Source organism: Microcaecilia unicolor, chromosome 1 (assembly GCF_901765095.1).
Source record: "Microcaecilia unicolor chromosome 1, aMicUni1.1, whole genome shotgun sequence".
Classification (NCBI taxonomy): Eukaryota; Metazoa; Chordata; class Amphibia; order Gymnophiona; family Siphonopidae; genus Microcaecilia; species Microcaecilia unicolor.
Window position 1 is genome coordinate 594200720 of NC_044031.1, and position 17788 is coordinate 594218507.

Below are 17788 nucleotides of genomic sequence, written 5' to 3' on the forward strand. Positions count from 1 at the left end.
ACACCTAATGTAGATCCTGCCCGCGGGCAGAGAAAGAGTTGCACACCTCTGGCAAAGATAGAAATGCACTGAACAAGCAGAGAAGAAGCAAAGAGTAACAGACAGAGGATGAGCAGTGCCCCACTGAAAGAGCTGGATGTTAGAGGTACCTGCAGAACTGATGCTGCGGTAGCAATGGAACTGTGTATAAAACGCAGACAAGGAGCTGCGCTCCAGACGCCAGCAAGGAGCAGCACTCCACATGCCGACAAGGAGCTATGCCTCCTATGCAGACATGAAGCTGTGTAGCACCTGCAGTCACAGAGCGGTGCTCCACATACCACCCTGGAACTTCACCCAATTTGCAGAGAAGAGTTGTGCTAAACAGTCAGTGGAGCTACGCTCTGCACGCAGACAGGGAGCTGCGTTCCATACACAAAGAGAGAACTGCATGCCACACACTGACAAGGAGCTGCATTCCACAGGTAGACACGGAGCCGTGTTCTACACGCAGACACAAGACTGCGCCCCACCCTGAGACCTGCAGAGAAACAACTACACTCAACATGTGACAATGGAGCTGCGTTCAACATGCAGAGAAGAAAGGTTGCAGAATAAGCAGCGAAGGAACTTCACTCAATATGCCATGATAGAGCCGTGCCCAACATGCAGTGATGGAGCCGTGGAACTGCATGGAATGATGCCCAACATGCGGCAATGGAGCCCTGGGGAACAGCCAGAGAAGAAGGTGCTGCCAGGAGGCCAACAGGAAAGGAGTACATCTTGTGGAAATGCAGACCTGGCGCTGCACTCCCCTGGCCCAGCGGGACTAAAACTACAAGAAGAGAAAGCCCCGTGCCCCAAGAGACACTCTCAGCCCCCAAGTGGTCTCTGAGCCACAATGACAGCCCTCCTAGGCAACCGACAACGTAGTTAAAGAACTCCCGCCAAGAGGGAGGTAAGCCACAGATCTGGAACCCTCAGACCATAGGGAGCAAAATGCAGCCGTAAGGCAGTGAGGAAGAAAACACCCGCCAGGCCAGGAACAAAGAGGATGCTGGCCACTAACACCAAACTGAGGAAAAAAACCAGCTAAGGGAGAGTAAAACTCCACTCCTAGAACAGAACCACTTCCCTGCAGAAAAGTAGAGAAAAGCGCAGAGCTAAGAAGCAATAATCCAGATGCACAGCAATAGATCTGCTCAGCAGGAAAGAACTGGACGAAAATGGTGTTAAAGGGGCGATCAAGGAGGACAAAGCCGTAGCGGAGAAATTAAATGAATTCTTTGCTTCGGTCTTCACCGAGGAGGATTTTGGGGGGGACACCGGTGCCGGAAAGATATTTGAAGCGGGGGAGTCGGAGAAACTAAACAAATTCTCTGTAACCTTGGAGGATGTAATGGGTCAGTTCAGCAAGCTGAAGAGTAGTAAATCACCGGGACCTGATGGTATTCATCCCAGAGTATTAATAGAACTAAAAAATGAACTTGCGGAGCTACTGTTAGAAATATGCAATCTGTCCCTAAAATCGAGTGTAGTACCGGAAGACTGGAGGGTAGCCAATGTTACTCCGATTTTTAAGAAGGGTTCCAGAGGAGATCCGGGAAATTATAGACCGGTGAGTCTGACGTCGGTGCCGGGCAAGATGGTGGAGGCTATTATTAAGAATAAAATTGCAGAGCATATACAAAAACATGGACTGATGAGACAAAGTCAGCACGGATTTAGTGAAGGGAAGTCTTGCCTCACCAATCTAATGCATTTTTTTGAGGGGGTAAGCAAACATGTGGACAATGGGGAGCCGGTTGATATTGTATATCTGGATTTTCAGAAGGCGTTTGACAAAGTGCCGCACGAAAGACTCCTGAAGAAATTGCAGAGTCATGGAATCGGAGGTAGGGTATTATTATGGATTAAGAACTGGTTGAAAGATAGGAAGCAGAGAGTAGGATTGCGTGGCCAGTATTCTCAGTGGAGGAGGGTAGTTAGTGGGGTCCCGCAGGGGTCTGTGCTGGGTCCGTTGCTTTTTAATGTATTTATAAATGACCTAGAGATGGGAATAACTAGTGAGTAATTAAATTCGCCGATGACACAAAATTATTCAGGGTCGTCAAGTCGCAGGAGGAATGTGAACGATTACAGGAGGACCTTGCAAGACTGGGAGAATGGGCGTGCAAGTGGCAGATGAAGTTCAATGTTGACAAGTGCAAAGTGATGCATGTGGGTAAGAGGAACCCGAATTATAGCTACGTCTTGCAAGGTTCCGCGATAGGAGTTACGGATCAAGAAAGGGATCTGGGTGTCGTCGTCGATGATACGCTGAAACCTTCTGCTCAGTGTGCTGCTGCGGCTAGGAAAGCGAATAGAATGTTGGGTGTATTAGGAAGGGTATGGAGTCCAGTGTGTGCGGATGTTATAATGCCGTTGTATCGCTCCATGGTGCGACCGCACCTGGAGTATTGTGTTCAGTACTGGTCTCCGTATCTCAAAAAAGATATAGTAGAATTGGAAAAGGTACAGCGAAGGGCAACGAAAATGATAGTGGGGATGGGACGACTTTCCTATGAAGAGAGGCTGAGAAGGCTAGGGCTTTTCAGCTTGGAGAAGAGACGGCTGAGGGGAGATATGATAGAAGTGTATAAAATAATGAGTGGAATGGATCGGGTGGATGTGAAGCGACTGTTCACGCTATCCAAAAATACTAGGACTAGAGGGCATGAGTTGAAGCTACAGTGTGGTAAATTTAAAACGAATCGGAGAAAATTTTTCTTCACCCAACGTGTAATTAGACTCTGGAATTCGTTGCCGAGAACGTGGTACGGGCGGTTAGCTTGACGAGAGTTTAAAAAGGGGTTAGATAGATTCCTAAAGGACAAGTCCATAGACCGCTATTAAATGGACTTGGAAAAATTCCGCATTTTTAGGTATAACTTGTCTGGAATGTTTTTACGTTTGGGGAGCGTGCCAGGTGCCCTTGACCTGGATTGGCCACTGTCGGTGACAGGATGCTGGGCTAGATGGACCTTTGGTCTTTCCCAGTATGGCACTACTTATGTACTTATGTACTTACAGAAAAAAAAAGGAAGGAGTGCCAAATGTGCCAGGAGAGAGGCACCTGAAACTAGAAAAGGCAAAATCCACCTGTGCCAGGCTAAAACTCCTGCCCGAAAGCAAGGAAGAGCTGTGGCAAACTAGTCCAAAAAAGGCACATTCCCATAAAGAGACACTGAACTGAGTCCAAGCGAAAGACTAGCAAGAATGGCGCTCCCGAGGGTACTCAGAAGAGGGATTTGAGCTAGCAGTTGCACACCAAGGGCAACTCGGACCCCTGCCAGAAGGAAAGTACCCTGCAGACAAAAGGGATCCATGGAGATGAGAGAACCAGAACTTCTGTAAGGAAGGGAGGAAAAACTGCTGCCAAAACAAGAATCAAATAGCAGAGGCGTCTGAAGAAAGATGCCTGAAGCAGCGGAGACCAGACGGTCTGAAAAAGAACTGACCAACAGCCGCCTAAGGTTGACAAGAATGAGAAAAAATAGCCCTGGACTAAAAAGACCAAGCCTGCAGCCAAACGGAGCTAGCGAGAGACTTCCTCCACTTTGGAAATGGTATAAGTTCCAGCAACGGGGCCACCCTCTGAACCAGCCGCTGTCTAGGACCGTGAAGAGGAGAAAAACTACTGAGTTTTGTGATCCAGACACAAGCTGTGCCCCACAAAAAAAAAAAAAAAAAAAAGCAATCGGTACCAGCTCGGAAGGGTCCAAGAATCAGACACCGGCCAGCAAAATTCAAAGAAACTTTGCAAGCGGCCCCCTAGGACACACTGCCAAAGGCGGGAAAATAAATCAGGCAAGAGAAAGAAGGAAAAACGGTTTTGTTTTTAAATAATCTTATTCACTAGTGAAAAGAATAAATAAAAGGTTTACCTCAGAGGCAGAAAAGGAGGGAAACACAAAGGTTTTTTTTGTTTTTTTTAAACCTTCTTCACTAGTGACAGGAATAAATAAAGGCTTACCTCAGAGGCATAAATTCAGATATACCTGCCACCACAGAAGAGAAAACCCCCACAGGGAGACAAGTTACTCCATGCCACAATCAACCATCACCCTGCTAGAAAGACAGCCAGGGAGGGTAGAGGAAGGGAAGGGAGGGAACCAGGGTCACTGGATATCACCCTAACTGGCAGATGAGGAACTCAGGACCACTGAGTATCATCTAAAACTAGCCCCAATACGGCTACCACTACACCCCTGGCTCCACTGTCACCAGAAGAATCTGAGACAGAAGCTACCAGCCAGCAATCCAGGGCAGCTGCATGATCCGTCCACCATCCGCTAGGAGACAGAGAAAATACTGAACATTCCAGGCTGCACGATACCCTTAAGGGGCGGCTTACTTGGAACTATTTTCTCTGTCTCCTTCCGTATGGTAGATGGACACAACCCATTAGTCTGGACTGGACTGGTATAGATGACAAGGAAGCTTCTATTGAACCTCTCTGATCTTGCATGTGTTGTGTTACACTATCCTTGAACATGTCTTTCTGCAGACATATTTAAAAAGTTGGAGGTTTAATTCCTCTTATTCAAGATGAAGAATTTTGTAGATCTATTATCAAATGGTCTACAGAATTCTTTCAGAATAAGATTACTCCTGAAGTGCCCTTCACTGTTATCTGGGATGCTTATAAGGCCTACTTAAGGGTAAAATTATAAAATTCAACTCTTTCAAAATAAAATTTAAGAGGAATTTAGTAGATTATAATCTGAAATGAAGAAACTTGAAACTGAATATTCTGCAAAACCAACTTCATTATTAGAGACCATTCAGAAATTGAGATTCCAATTTAATCAAATACTAGGTAAATCAGCTGATTTGATGCTGTTCACCCAACAAGCCACTTATTATACTGGTTCTAATAAAGCTGGAAAGTTAACTATTTTTTAAAATCCAAGAGAAAATCCACGCACATTTCTGCTATACAAAAAAAATGCATAAAAATACTATCACCAAGCATAAGATATTTTGCATTATTTTGTGGAGTTCTCCTCTTATATATAATCATCTAGATCGCCATCTCTCAAATTTCTGCTTTTCTGATGAGTTACAGAAACTAAAATCTTCCCCAATCAGCTATTGACAAATTAAATGTCCCCATAACTATACCGGAAATTGTATCTGCCATTTCCTCTTTAAAGTCAGGTAAAGCACCTGGATACAATGGCTTTACCATTAAACATTTTTCAGCTTTGTTGGCTCTTAAGCTCTTAGTTATATGATTTACTTTTTCCATTATTCAAGAGCATTATTACATTCTCAGAAGCTATTATCATTACGGAAACACCTGGTAAGGATCCCATGTTAATATATGCAAAGACTCTGGCAGAAAGATTATAGGTTCTTTTAAACACCCATCCCAATCCAGTTTTATCAAGGGCAGGTTGGCCTCCGACAATACCAGAATCTTTTCTCATTTAAATTACTCATGAACGAAAAATGATTGACCCTGCCTGTGTAATTTTATTAGATGATGAGAAAGCATTTGATTACACAGAATGGAAATTTATTTTCTCCGTGTTGAAATGGTTTAATTTAGGCAATAAGCTAATCAAAATTCTATATTCGAATCCTCTCATCGGTCTCTCACCAAGCATGTCCCCTCTTCTCACCCCTACTTTTTTTATTATCACTCTTGAACTATTGTTAATTGCTATTAGATCTTCCCCTAATATACACGGCACTCAAATAAAATTTTGGCATATGCTGACAATGTACTATTGTACATTACCGTACCTCCCCTAGTCTGTGCTAGCCCTTTCTTTCTGGATATATCAACTGGACTGAAACAAATTTTCCCTTTAAATACACATTGCACACGTAAGAATTATATTGTTATGCTGGTGTAAAAAGGTATTAAATATTGAGGCCTTACATCTAACTCCACATTACAGGAAACCTTGCAAGAAAATATGGCTAGCGTTTTGAGCCTATTAAGAATCTTCCTGCCAGAAATGGAACCCTTTATTCTTCTCTTAGTGATGAAAATTTAGAGAGGCTATAAAATGTTGCCATCTCCATTAGTTTCATATTTACTTAGCATGTTTCCTCTTCAATTTCCCAAGTACTTTTTTTTTTCTTTTAACCTCATTTTTATGGAATGGCAAGCCACCCCTGTATAGCCCTCAAAAACCTCAAAACCAATAAATTCAAAGATGGGGTTAGATACCCAGGTTTTTGAACTACATAGTCAGGCTTTTCTTTAGACATCAGCTGGTGGTGGATAAGTGATGTAGATAATTCCTCTCCACAATTATATCCTATTCCTCTGAAATTTAGGTTTGGTACTACTGGATCTTGATACGCCTAATATTATGTATGGCAACCTATTAGTTATTCAATTACAAAAACATCCCATCATGCATACAATTCATGCCCCTTTATGTAAGTACCGTATTTTTCGGACTATAAGACGCACCGGACCATAAGACGCACCTAGGTTTAGAGGAGGGAAATAGGAAAAAAAAAATTTCCTTTTTCCCTCCTCTAAAACCTAGGTGCTCCGGTGCGTCTTGTCCGAGTTTTGGACCGCCGTCCCGTACTTACACGATACCATGTTCCCTGGTGGTCTAGTGACGTCGGGGCAGGAAAGAGCCCCCTCTTTTCTGCCCATCGCGCTGCTCTCCGTGCTCCTCACTGCTTTCTGACGGTCTCGCGAGATTCAAAATGGCCGCCGAGAATCTCGGCCATTTTGAATCTCGCCGAGACCGTCAGAAAGCAGTGAGGAGCACGGAGAGCAGCGCGATGGGCAGGAAAGAGGGGGCTCTTTCCTGCCCCGACGTCACTAGACCACCAGGAAACATGGCATCGTGTAAGTACGGGACGGCGGTCCAAAACGCTACCTTCGGACTATAAGATGCACCCCCCATTTTCCTCCCAAATTTTGGGGGAAAAAAGTGCGTCTTATAGTCCGAAAAATACGGTACTTAAGTGTTGCCATCAAGCCCAGCATCCTGTTTCCAACAGTGGCCAATTCAGGTCACAAATACCTGGCAAGATCCCAAAACAGTACAATACGTTTTATGCTGCTTATCCAGCGATATTAAGATAAGTCAATTTTCTGCATCATAATCAAGCTCATTGCAGCAGTGCTATAGTTTTTTTCTGAACTTTAGAATTTCAGCGGTACTGCACATAAAAAAAAATATAAAAAAACATTTACTAATGCAAGCACAGTGATGTTTAAAGACATGTGTATATATAGAACACAGCAATAGGATATTTACAGCAAGTTGCGTGCACTACTGGAGGTTGGGGGCAGTCTATGATTATAAAAAAAGTCACAATTGCAGAGGCTTGATATAAGCATGACATTGAGTGCATGCGTGACGGTATGAGACGTACTCTTACAAATAGCACATTGCTGTTAGAAATAAGCAGTGAATTTTCCCAAGTCCATCTTAATTACGACTTATGGACTTTTTTTTTTTAGGAAGATATCAGAATTTTTTTAAAACCCTACTAAGCTAACTGCTTTTACCACATTCTCTGGTAATTACACATTGAATGAAGAAGTTTTCTCTGGTTTTAAATATATTAAATAGCTTTATTGCTATTAGAATGTAAGCTCTTTGAGCAGGGACTGTCTTTCTTCTATGTTTGTGCAGTGCTGCGTACGCCTTGTAGCGCTATAGAAATGCTAAATAGTAGTAGTAGTAGTAGACCTCTTATACCTCCCTTCAGCCATCTCTTCTCCAAGAAGAGTCCAAGTCGCTATAGCCTTTCCTCAGAGAGATCATCCCATCGTTTTTATCATTTGTCGCCCTTCTCTGCAATATATATATATATATTTTTTTCTTAATTCAGCTATATCCGAGATACAGTGACCAGAATGGCTCACAGTATTCAAGCTGCAATTACACCATGGAGCGAGACAAAGGCATTATAACACTCATTTTTGTTTTCCATTCCTTTTCTAATAAATTTCTAATATTCTATTTTCTTTCTTAGCTGACACTACACACTGAGTACAGAGTTTCAACGTTATCAATATATAAAGAGGAAAGGTCCCACTGAACTTTCTTTCTGAGAAGTTCTGAGAGAAGAGGACATTTTTCTGGTAAGTGAACACTATTTTGCGTTGTGTTTTGGGAACTTAAAGATTGGGGTTTAAAAGGAGGAATCGTAGGTTAATGAGGCAGAATAAAAATATAAAAAAGCAAATTTTATCAACTGATCTCCACAATCTTTTCCCCATAGTTTTAAAACTTGAACTTTGTACAACAGCATTAACAGATGATCCTGCAGTGCCTGCTAGAGGCTTAGCTTAGGAACTGGACAACATTCTGAGGAAGGGGAAGCCTACTCCGAAAGGATGGCCTCCACCTTAAGGGTGGGACCAGGCTGCTGGCATTGGCATTTAAAAAGGAGATAGAAACTGGGGAAGGCAGTCGCTCAAAAGCGCATGGTTCGGGATAAGGTATCTTTCAAAGATATCACCAAAGCAAGGAAGATAGGGTATCCAGATAGTGAGGTTGAAAAAGAGACCTAGTAGATCAGGTGTCCTTAAATAAAAATCAGACAAAAGATTTCAAATTAATACTGTCAAGTACTGAGCATATAAATAGGAACATAGTTTGAAGTGTCTATATGCGAATGCCAGAGCCTAAGAAATAAGATAGGAGAGAGACTATATTGCACTAAATGAAAAACTAGATATAATAGAGATCTCTGAGACCTGGAGGAAGGAGGATAACCAGTGGGACACTGTCATATCGGGGTACAAATTATATCGTAGTGATAGGGTGGATCGAATTAGTGCGAATTGGTGAGGGGTAGCATTGTATGTTAAGGAGATCCTTGAATCAAATAGATTGAAAATTCTGCAGGAGACAAAAAACACATCTTGGAATCACTATGGATTGAAATTCCATGTGCAAAAGGGAAAAAGGATAGTGATATGAATGGCCAGGATGAACAGACGGATGCAGATGACTGGGACTTGGTGATCCAATAAAGGTTGAGGAACAGAACAGGGAATTATTGATAAAAGATGGAGTGGGAATTTTGAGGGATAGTGAGTACTTGGCAATTGGTAGTTAGGGATATGTTGATAGGTTGGGAAAAAGTGAACGTGAAATGAGAGATAGAAGAAGAGAGGCAAGAAAAGGGGATGAAGTCTGGGGAAAGGTTGAGACATAATATGAATGACCTGGAAGACTGGAGAAGGTGAGAGGCAATGAAAAGGGGATGGGGGTACAAGTCTGACATGGTTGAGTGAGGGTGGAAATGGGGAAAGAGGCATGGAGTATAGGGTAAGAGACAAGAATGGTCTGGAGGCAAGGGAAGGAAAGAGACAGATGGAGCTGGTGAGAGGATTGGAGCCAGTGGAGGGTAGATGAGGGTGCATACAGAGGATTGAGGGGGAGGCAATAGGAATGATGGAGAGAGAATAAGAACATAGGAAAAATAGGTAGATGAAAAATGAAAAGTAAAGTAGAGGGTAAGAAAGGGAGAATGAGTGTAAAATCCAACGGTGGATATAAATGCAGAGAACAGAAAAAGTGCGTATGTGTGTGGGGTGTAGAAATCTATATAAATAATTCTCACCTCCAACGTTCTGAACCTCACTGTGTGGCAGGGAAACACTGAAGCCCTGTAGTCTTCTAGGTTGTCAGCACCACTCACTCTCACTCATAGACCCGCCCTCAGCCACGCCCCATCCACACAATTCACAACCCCAACATTCTAAATGTAAATTTGTAGTTGCAAGATCTCATGAGTGTCTGTCCTGCCCTCCTGTCACAACGTGGACGACGTGGAGGGCGGGGCTATGACACTAAGCCAGTCGCCAGTTCCACCACCCTCCGACGCTCCCCCTCCGACGCTCCCCCCCCCCGACGCATACCGAGAAACAGCCAACTACGCAGGGCCTCCACCCCCCCCCCCCCACGCACAGCATCTGAACGAGGGTGCGTTTTATTCTCAGCCATGAATGCCTGCCCCGCCCACGCGTCAAACGTGAGGATGTCGTGGGCGCAGCAATGCCTAAACAAATCCAGGGTGGAAGAAAAACAGACCTCCAGAAGAAGACCCCTCAGAGACAAAACCCCGCCCCCATCCGCAAAAACGGAACGACTCACAGACAGGAAAAAGAGGGAGGGCGCCGGCAGATGAGGGCTCAGGCTGGGGTCACGGACAGGGTCCACTGGCGACTCGCAACGGGGGAGGGAAAGAGCACTGGGTCAGACTCCAGCGCTGCCAGCAAACAAACCTATGACATGCCTCAGGAGTATAACCCACAAGAGTGGAAGACAGCCACCCAACACCACACTAAGCAAGAAAGCCCTTTGGTTAATCTCAGTTTCCACTCCAATACGCAACCGTCATTCCAGTACAAAAAAAAAAAAAAAAAAAACATAGCAGCTGCTGCTGCTACAAAGAAAGGGGAATCAGACAAACCCTGAAACTGGGAGGGAGGGAGGAAAGGAAGGAAAGGGGGCACCTTACAACTTGAAAGCTAAACTATGGAGAGGGGGGGAGGGGGTACCAAATAACAGAGAGGGGGGGTCCCTAAGACCAGAGATGGGGAAGGGGTTTCCCTACCACCAGAGAGAGAGGGAGGAAGGGGGGGTCCCCCAAGAACACAGAGGGGAGGGGGAGAGAATCCTCAAACCAAAGGGGAAGGGGTGTCCTGAGACATGAGAGGGGGGGGGGAGAGGGAAGGACACTGTCTCACATACACCCACTCTCACAGACAGTCGCAACACCCTCACTTTGTCACACACACTTGCACATTCACATCTCTCCTCACACAGTCACTCTCAGATACTCTCCCAAACATACACACACAGTGGAAAACCTTGCTAGCACCCATTTCATTAGAACCAGAATGGGCCTTTTTTACTAGTATAAAATAAAAGATTAGTGCCAAACAGATGTAAGGAAGGAAAGGAAGAACACAAGAGGAGAGAAGAAATGGAAAGACCTGGAAAATATTTGGGAGGAGTCTGGCACATAGAAAGTGGAAGAGACTGGGACCAGCCTCATTAGAAAAATAAAAATTCCCAAAAGGTAGAAGACACATTTTTTCTTTAAATATTTTAATGATTGAGCTATGCTTACTTTGTAAAATGTACATTTGTTTTCTATTTTTATTTGCAAAGTACAGGAGGCAACACATTTCTGTTTCTCTTTACCAATATCGCCCTGCTTATAGAGTCTGGATTTCTTGGGGAGGGGGTCTCCATTCATTTTTGTTGGTCCCTATTTTATATCATGTGAGGGTCTGTCCATATCTACATGTGCAGCTGAGGGGAAGGATTCTGCTAGTGTGTGGCATTTTAGAATCCAACAGTCCCAGCTTGTTCCAGTTTCCTAGTAGGCAGGTATATGATAGGTTGAAGTATCTTTTTGCAGGGTTTTATTGCTATTTCATAAACTGTCTGGCTCTATTTGAAAGTAGTATCTGGGGCAAGGGCTGCCTTTGATGGCCCTTGTCACCAAAAATAAAATGTGCTCAGGACTAATGGGCTCCATAGCCTGTAGAGTCACCACACAAACAAAAAGCCCATCTGATATAAAGAAAGTTATACCAGTGGAAGGAGTGTGCCTGAAGTGATGGTCATAATTCAAATAATTTTACTTGCAATTAAGACAAGCTGCTGCTCTGGCCGGTCCTGGGACCTCTGCTACCTCCCGCCTCTTGATACTTCCAGTTCTTTGTAAGTGGGATGCAGCAGAGGCAGCCTGTGTTAATCATTGCTGGCCACAGTCACTGCACCTGAGTGACAATACCGGCACTGCGCCCAACAACAACCAGCGCCTAACTTAACAAAAGTTGGCTCCCCCTGACGTCAAAACCTGGCCACGCCTCTGATCCACAATAGAGCACTACCTCCTTTGCCATGACCTTCTAGTTTCTTTGGCAGTCTGTTAAATGTTGCTGAAAAAGCCTGTCTGGGGCTAATCAGGCTATCTAAAAGGCAAGGAGCCTCTCCTAATCATTTAGACTGAGGGATTTGTTTTGAGAAATACATGTTTTATAGTATGGACATAGGCGTAGTTTGACTGTTTCATTTGGGGGGGCAAAGAATGGGTGGAGCATATTAGCATATCATTTGCATATATACATATGCAAATGAATTGCTAATATGGAGGAAGGAAATGAAATTTACAGGCAAAATATCACAGATGCACATTTCAAAAAGCTGACATTTCATTAATAATTATGAATAAATACTTTTATTTACCTTGTTGTCTGATCATTTAGTTTTTCTATTCGCTTTGATCCCAGTGTCTTCTGTTTTATGCAGTGGTCTTCTTTCCAGTAGGCTTCCCTCTGCTCCCCACCCTCCCAGTCCCATCCATCTCTTGCTCCTTCCCTCTGCTCCCCACCCTCCCAGTCCCATCCATCTTCTGTTCCTTCCCTCTGCTCACCATCCTCCGTCCCATCCATCTTCTGCTCCTTCCCTCTGCTGTGCCTGACCTCTCCCAATCCCATCCATCTCCTGGTCCATCGCTCTGCTCCCCACCCCTCGCAGTCCCATCCATCTCTTGCTCCTTCCCTCTGCTCCCCACCCCTCCCAGTCCACCCATCTTGTTCCTTCCCTCTGCTCACCATCCCTCCCAGTCCCAACCATCTCTTGCTCCTTCCCTCTGCTCCCCACCTCTCCCAGTCCCATCCATCTTCTGTTCCTTCCCTCTGCTCACCATCCCTCCGTCCCATCCATCTTCTGCTCCTTCCCTCTGCTGTGCCTGACCTCTCCAATCCCATCCATCTCCTGGTCCATCCTCTGCTCCCCACCCCTCGCAGTCCCATCCATCTCTTGCTCCTTCCCTCTGCTCCCCACCTCCCAGTCCCATCATCTTCTGTTCCTTCCCTCTGCTCACCATCCCTCCGTCCATCCATCTTCTGCTCCTTCCCTCTGCTGTGCCTGACCTCTTCCCAATCCCATCCATCTCCTGGTCCATCCCTCTGCTCCCCACCCCTCGCAGTCCCATCCATCTCTTGCTCCTTCCCTCTGCTCACCTCCTCTCCCAGTCCCATCCATCTCCTGCTCCTTCCCTTGCTTCCCACCCACCCCCATCCATCTCCTGCTCCTTCCCTCTGCTGTGCCTGACCTCTCCCAATCCCATCCATCTCCTGGTCCATCCCTCTGCTCCCACACCCCTCGCAGTCCCATCCATCTCTTGCCCCTTCCCTCTGCTCACCTCCTCTCCCAGTCCCATCCATCTCCTGCTCCTTCCCTCTGCTCCCCCCCCCCCCCGGACCCATCCATCTCCTGCTCCTTCCCTCTGCTTCCCACCCCTCCCAGTCCCATCCATCTTCCCTCTGCTCCCCCCCCCCCCCGCAAGGTCCAAGGATGGTGACTCCGTTTACCCCCTCTCTTCCTCCCTCCCTCTCTCCGGTGCAGGCAACAATCTTCAGCTTTTTCAGCGTTCCTGGCAGCGGTAGCGATGTACACGCTGCCTTCGGTCTGCCCCGGAAGCCTTCTCTTCAAGTTCCTGTTCCCACCTATGCGGGAACAGGAACTTGAAGAGAAGGCTTCGGGGCAGAGCCAAAGGCAGCGTGTACAACGCTACCCGCTGCCAGGAACGCTGGAAAAGACTGCTGCCTGCGCCGGAGGGAGGGAGGGAGGAAGAGAGAGGGGCATAGGCGGTCGGCTTATAGCCACAATTAACACAGAAAAAAAATAAGTAAAAATAAAATAGTCACAATACCTTTTATTAATTTAGATATTAGATATGTATCATATGTCAAAGAATAAAGTGGTGCTCAAAGCATATACTAACCACAATCGCTCAACTGCAAACACTATGCACAAATTTGTGCAAAAACATACTCAAACCTTACTGTACCATAACACTAGGCAGACCCTAATACACCAATATACCACCCATATAGAAAATGCAGACCGTCAACAATATGAAACAAGGGATCATAATATCACAATTCTCATGTAGAGCACAAAACACCCTTTTAGGTGGATAGTGTTCACAATGAGCTCCTTTTATTAACAACTATATGTAGATCCTTCAAGAGGTAGTGTGTCATGATTTAGGCTCTAAAACCCTTTCCGATGTTTTGGTGCCACCTCAGTAATGCCAATACACCATCTCTCCACTGCAAAACACTATACACAAACTTGTGCAAAAAACACACTCATAACCTTAGCAAACCATAACAGCACTAATTCCAAGGACAGGATGAGCTACAACCTTATGTGTGGAAAAGCAGCACTGTAATTACACCGGGCTCTAAAACACCAGTACACAACCTATTGAAACAAAAAAAAAAAGGGCTGTAAATACTACACACTAGTAGAATACTGCACCTTGATTACACATGAAAAACACATGACACAACAGATATGAAGGCAAAACTGGAAAGTTACCTCAAGAAGTCAGACTCAGCATGCAGCAATACTAGAAAAATTGAAACTTACATGCAAATATCACAGATGCACATTTCCAAAAGCTGACATATTCCAGTTAATAAATTCTGAATAAAATACTTTTTTCTACCTTTTTTGTCTGATCATTTAGTTTTTCTATTCTTTGGTCCCAGTGTCTTCTTTCCATTTGATATTTTTTCTCTCAACATGTCCACCATCCTCCTGTGTCCTTATGCGTCCTGTACCATCTGTAGCCCTGTCCTTATCCTTTCTCAGTTTCAGCATCTGCCCTCAAAGTGTTCCAATCCAGCCCTTAAATTCAGCAATTTCCCCTCCATCCAAATCCAGCATGTCTCCCCTCCATCCATGTGCATGACTTCCTCTGTCTTTCCTTCCCTCATCCATGTCCGGCATTTCTCCTCTCTCCCTTCTACTCCATCCGTTGTGCATCTCCTTCTTCCCTCCCCTCCATCCATCCATGGTCTTTCTCTTCTACCCTTCCATCCAGTGTCATCCCTCTTTCTCTCCTCCATCCTTCTACCCATTACCCTCTCCCAATCCTTCCGTTATTGTCTCCCTCTCCTTCCATTCCATTGTCTCCCTCTATTCTCCCCTTCCTCTAAACAGTTCTCTCTCTCGACCCTTTTCCATTCAGCATGTCCTCTCTATCCCCATCCTTCCAGTGTCTTTACCTCTTTCCCTCCCCTACCCCTTACGTCCAGTGTCTTCCCTTTTCGTTTGCCCTCTCCTTCCAGCATTTTCCCTCTTTCTCCCTCCTTTCATTCAGCATTTTCTCCGTCTGACAGCTAGGGTTGCCCCCAGTTTATCCCAGCAGCTTCTCTCTCTCTCTCCCCATCTTCCACGAATCTCTCTCTCTCTCCTCTTCCATCCAGCATCTTCTCTTCTGGCTCTCCCCTGCTCTCTTCCATGTCCCCTCTTTTCGCGCCCCATCTCTCTCTGGCTGTCCCCCTGCTCTCTCTTCCATGGCCCCTCTTTTCGCTCCCCATCTCTCTATGGCTCTCCCCTGCTCTCTTCCATGTCCCCTCTTTCGCGCCCCATCTCTCTTGGCTCTCCCCTGCTCTCTCCTTCCATGTCCCCTCTTTCTCTCCCCATCTCTCCTGGCTCTCTCCCTGCTCTTTTGCATGTCCCTGGCTCTCCCCTGCACTTTTCTACTTTCCTCTCTCTCTCCTCCAGCGTCCTCATGCATCCTACCCTTCTCTTCCCTTCCCCTTCTTGCTCCCATCACTCTCACTCCCTTTCTCCACCCCCCTTTTCCTATCCCTGCCATTGCTTTCCTTCCTCCCTCTTTCCCCGTAGATGTGGCACCTCACATCCTCCTCTCTCCACCCCCTTTCCCTTTGGTCTAGCAGCTGGCTGGCATGATGCATCGCTCTTCCCCCCCCCCCCCCCGGACTAGGTCGGTATCGCTTTCCCCTCCGCTCCTGTCATGTCTTTGAACGTCGAGGATTCCTTCCGGTAGCAGCAGAATCGGCAATGATGTAAGCGCTGCTTTCAGCCTGCCCCAGAAGCCTTCTCTGGACAGCGTCCTCCTACGCGGGAAACTGTACAGAGAGTGCTTCCGGGGCAGGCTGAAAGCAGCGCTTACATCATTGCCGATCTGCTGCTACCGGAAGGAATCCTTGACATTCAAAGACGACGTGACAGGACAGGAGCGGAGGGGGAGAGCGATACTGCAGTAGTCGGGGGGGGGGGGGGGGTGGACGGTAATGATCGCGGGTCCACGGGAGGGAGGGAGATGTTCAAGCAGCGGGAGCTGCACCCGGGGTGGTCCAGTCTGCCCTGCCCTGCTGCACTTCTGGCTGGGGAGGCTTAGCCTCCCCAAGCCTCTATACCGGGCGCCTATGGAGAGGGGTAGACGTACACGCCTCCTCTCCATCCGCTTGGCTTCCCTGCCCTCTCTGTCTGCGTCCCGCCCCGAAAGGAAATGACGTCAGAGGAAGCGGGACGCAGATAGAGAGGGCAGGGAAGCCAATGCGGATGGAGCGGAGCGCGTGCCTGCATGTGGTTTTTTGTTTTTTTTTTAACTAATGGCGCGTGCGGCGCCTCGCGTCGTTTGGGGGGGCATTGCCCCCCCCTCGCCCCCCCCAGTCTACGCCTATGCAGTATGGACTTTTTATGCTACCAGAGGTCCACGTCCCTTACATTACCCTGTTCATACTTTGCATATTTCAGTTTGTAAAACTGATGTTCATGCTGGACATAAGTCAGTAAGTACTAGTACATTTAATTCTCTAGAGCAGGCTATGTGTCAGCAGATCCTGTTCTAAACTACATGAAAAATGGATGTCCATATTCTGAGTTGGATGACCTTACTATAATTGCACTATTTCCTCAGAATTATAGAAAGCACCTCTTAGAAGTATTTTGAACGCAAAGTCTCAGCTGAAAGTAATCATAACACAAAACATTTTTAAAATAGGCAGTTCAGTTTAACCCGGTCTTTCCTTTTCCCCAAGTTTTATGGCAGTTTCCCAGCAAGTGCTAAGAAACCACAAACATATACCCCGAATTTTAGCACAGGTAATATGAATAGAGGTCTATTATATTTTGAGTACAATAGATACTGTTGGGAGGAAGTGTAAACTCAATTGAACAGATAAAGGTACGTTTTGATGCAGAAAAATATTCGAAAGAATTTTGTGAAACATGTGAACTTATCTTCTGGCAACCTCCTGGAGCAGCAATAATCTCACTAAATGTAGTCCTGTTAACTGTTTCTGTCTTCTGTCATGGAAATGGGTGAGAATTCTGAAGGCTGTAAGATTAGACATGTATTTCTGTAATTTTCAAATAGTGTGTGTAGAATTCTGTATACTCTTGGGGAAAGGTGCAAATCTGTAGAACCTAGAACAGCCTAAGCATTACAATCTTCTGTACTGCTGACCTTGCCTTGCCCCCCCCCCCCCCCCCCCCCAAGCATTGTCTCAACAGTCTAATTGTTGTGGTGTGCTATTTACTTCTCCCCAGTTCCCTTTGCTTGTCCACTGCATAGTTTTAATAAACTGCTATTCATACAATACAGCAAAACAGTCCAGAGAAAGAAAAACATGGGACCAAGAGTTCACTGGTAGAAATTTACACCTTACCTCATCTAAAGCACTGCTGTTAAGTGAAAAACCCCAGATCTAGTGATAGGAAATCTGGAAGGTCCCTTGCACAGTGATTTAAGAATGTGAAGCACACCATGGTCAGACAGGAAACAATGCACTGAAATGGAAGCAGCTTAAAGTTCCAGTCCACCAACACTGAAAAAAACAAAAGAAAGCGAAACAGTTAAAAAAAAAAAACCCCACAACGGGTAAACACAGTTATACTCTTGCTTTAAGAGCCTGCAAACAAAACGATTCACGGACTAGCAAACTCATTACAATAGTAAGCATCTGAAGAGATGTATC

At 45.6% G+C, this 17788-nt stretch overlaps 1 protein-coding gene across 2 annotated transcripts in view; it reads right to left on the reverse strand.

The window, feature by feature from the left end:
- Positions 1 to 17551, reverse strand: part of ST3GAL1 (ST3 beta-galactoside alpha-2,3-sialyltransferase 1) — a 239461-nt gene extending 221910 nt beyond the window's left edge. For both annotated transcript variants that reach the window (XM_030219429.1, XM_030219421.1), the window contains exon 1: positions 17480 to 17551. The gene's annotated coding sequence lies outside the window, so the exon portion shown is untranslated. The remainder of the gene's footprint in view (positions 1 to 17479) is intronic.
- Between the last annotated feature and the right edge of the window lie 237 nt (positions 17552 to 17788).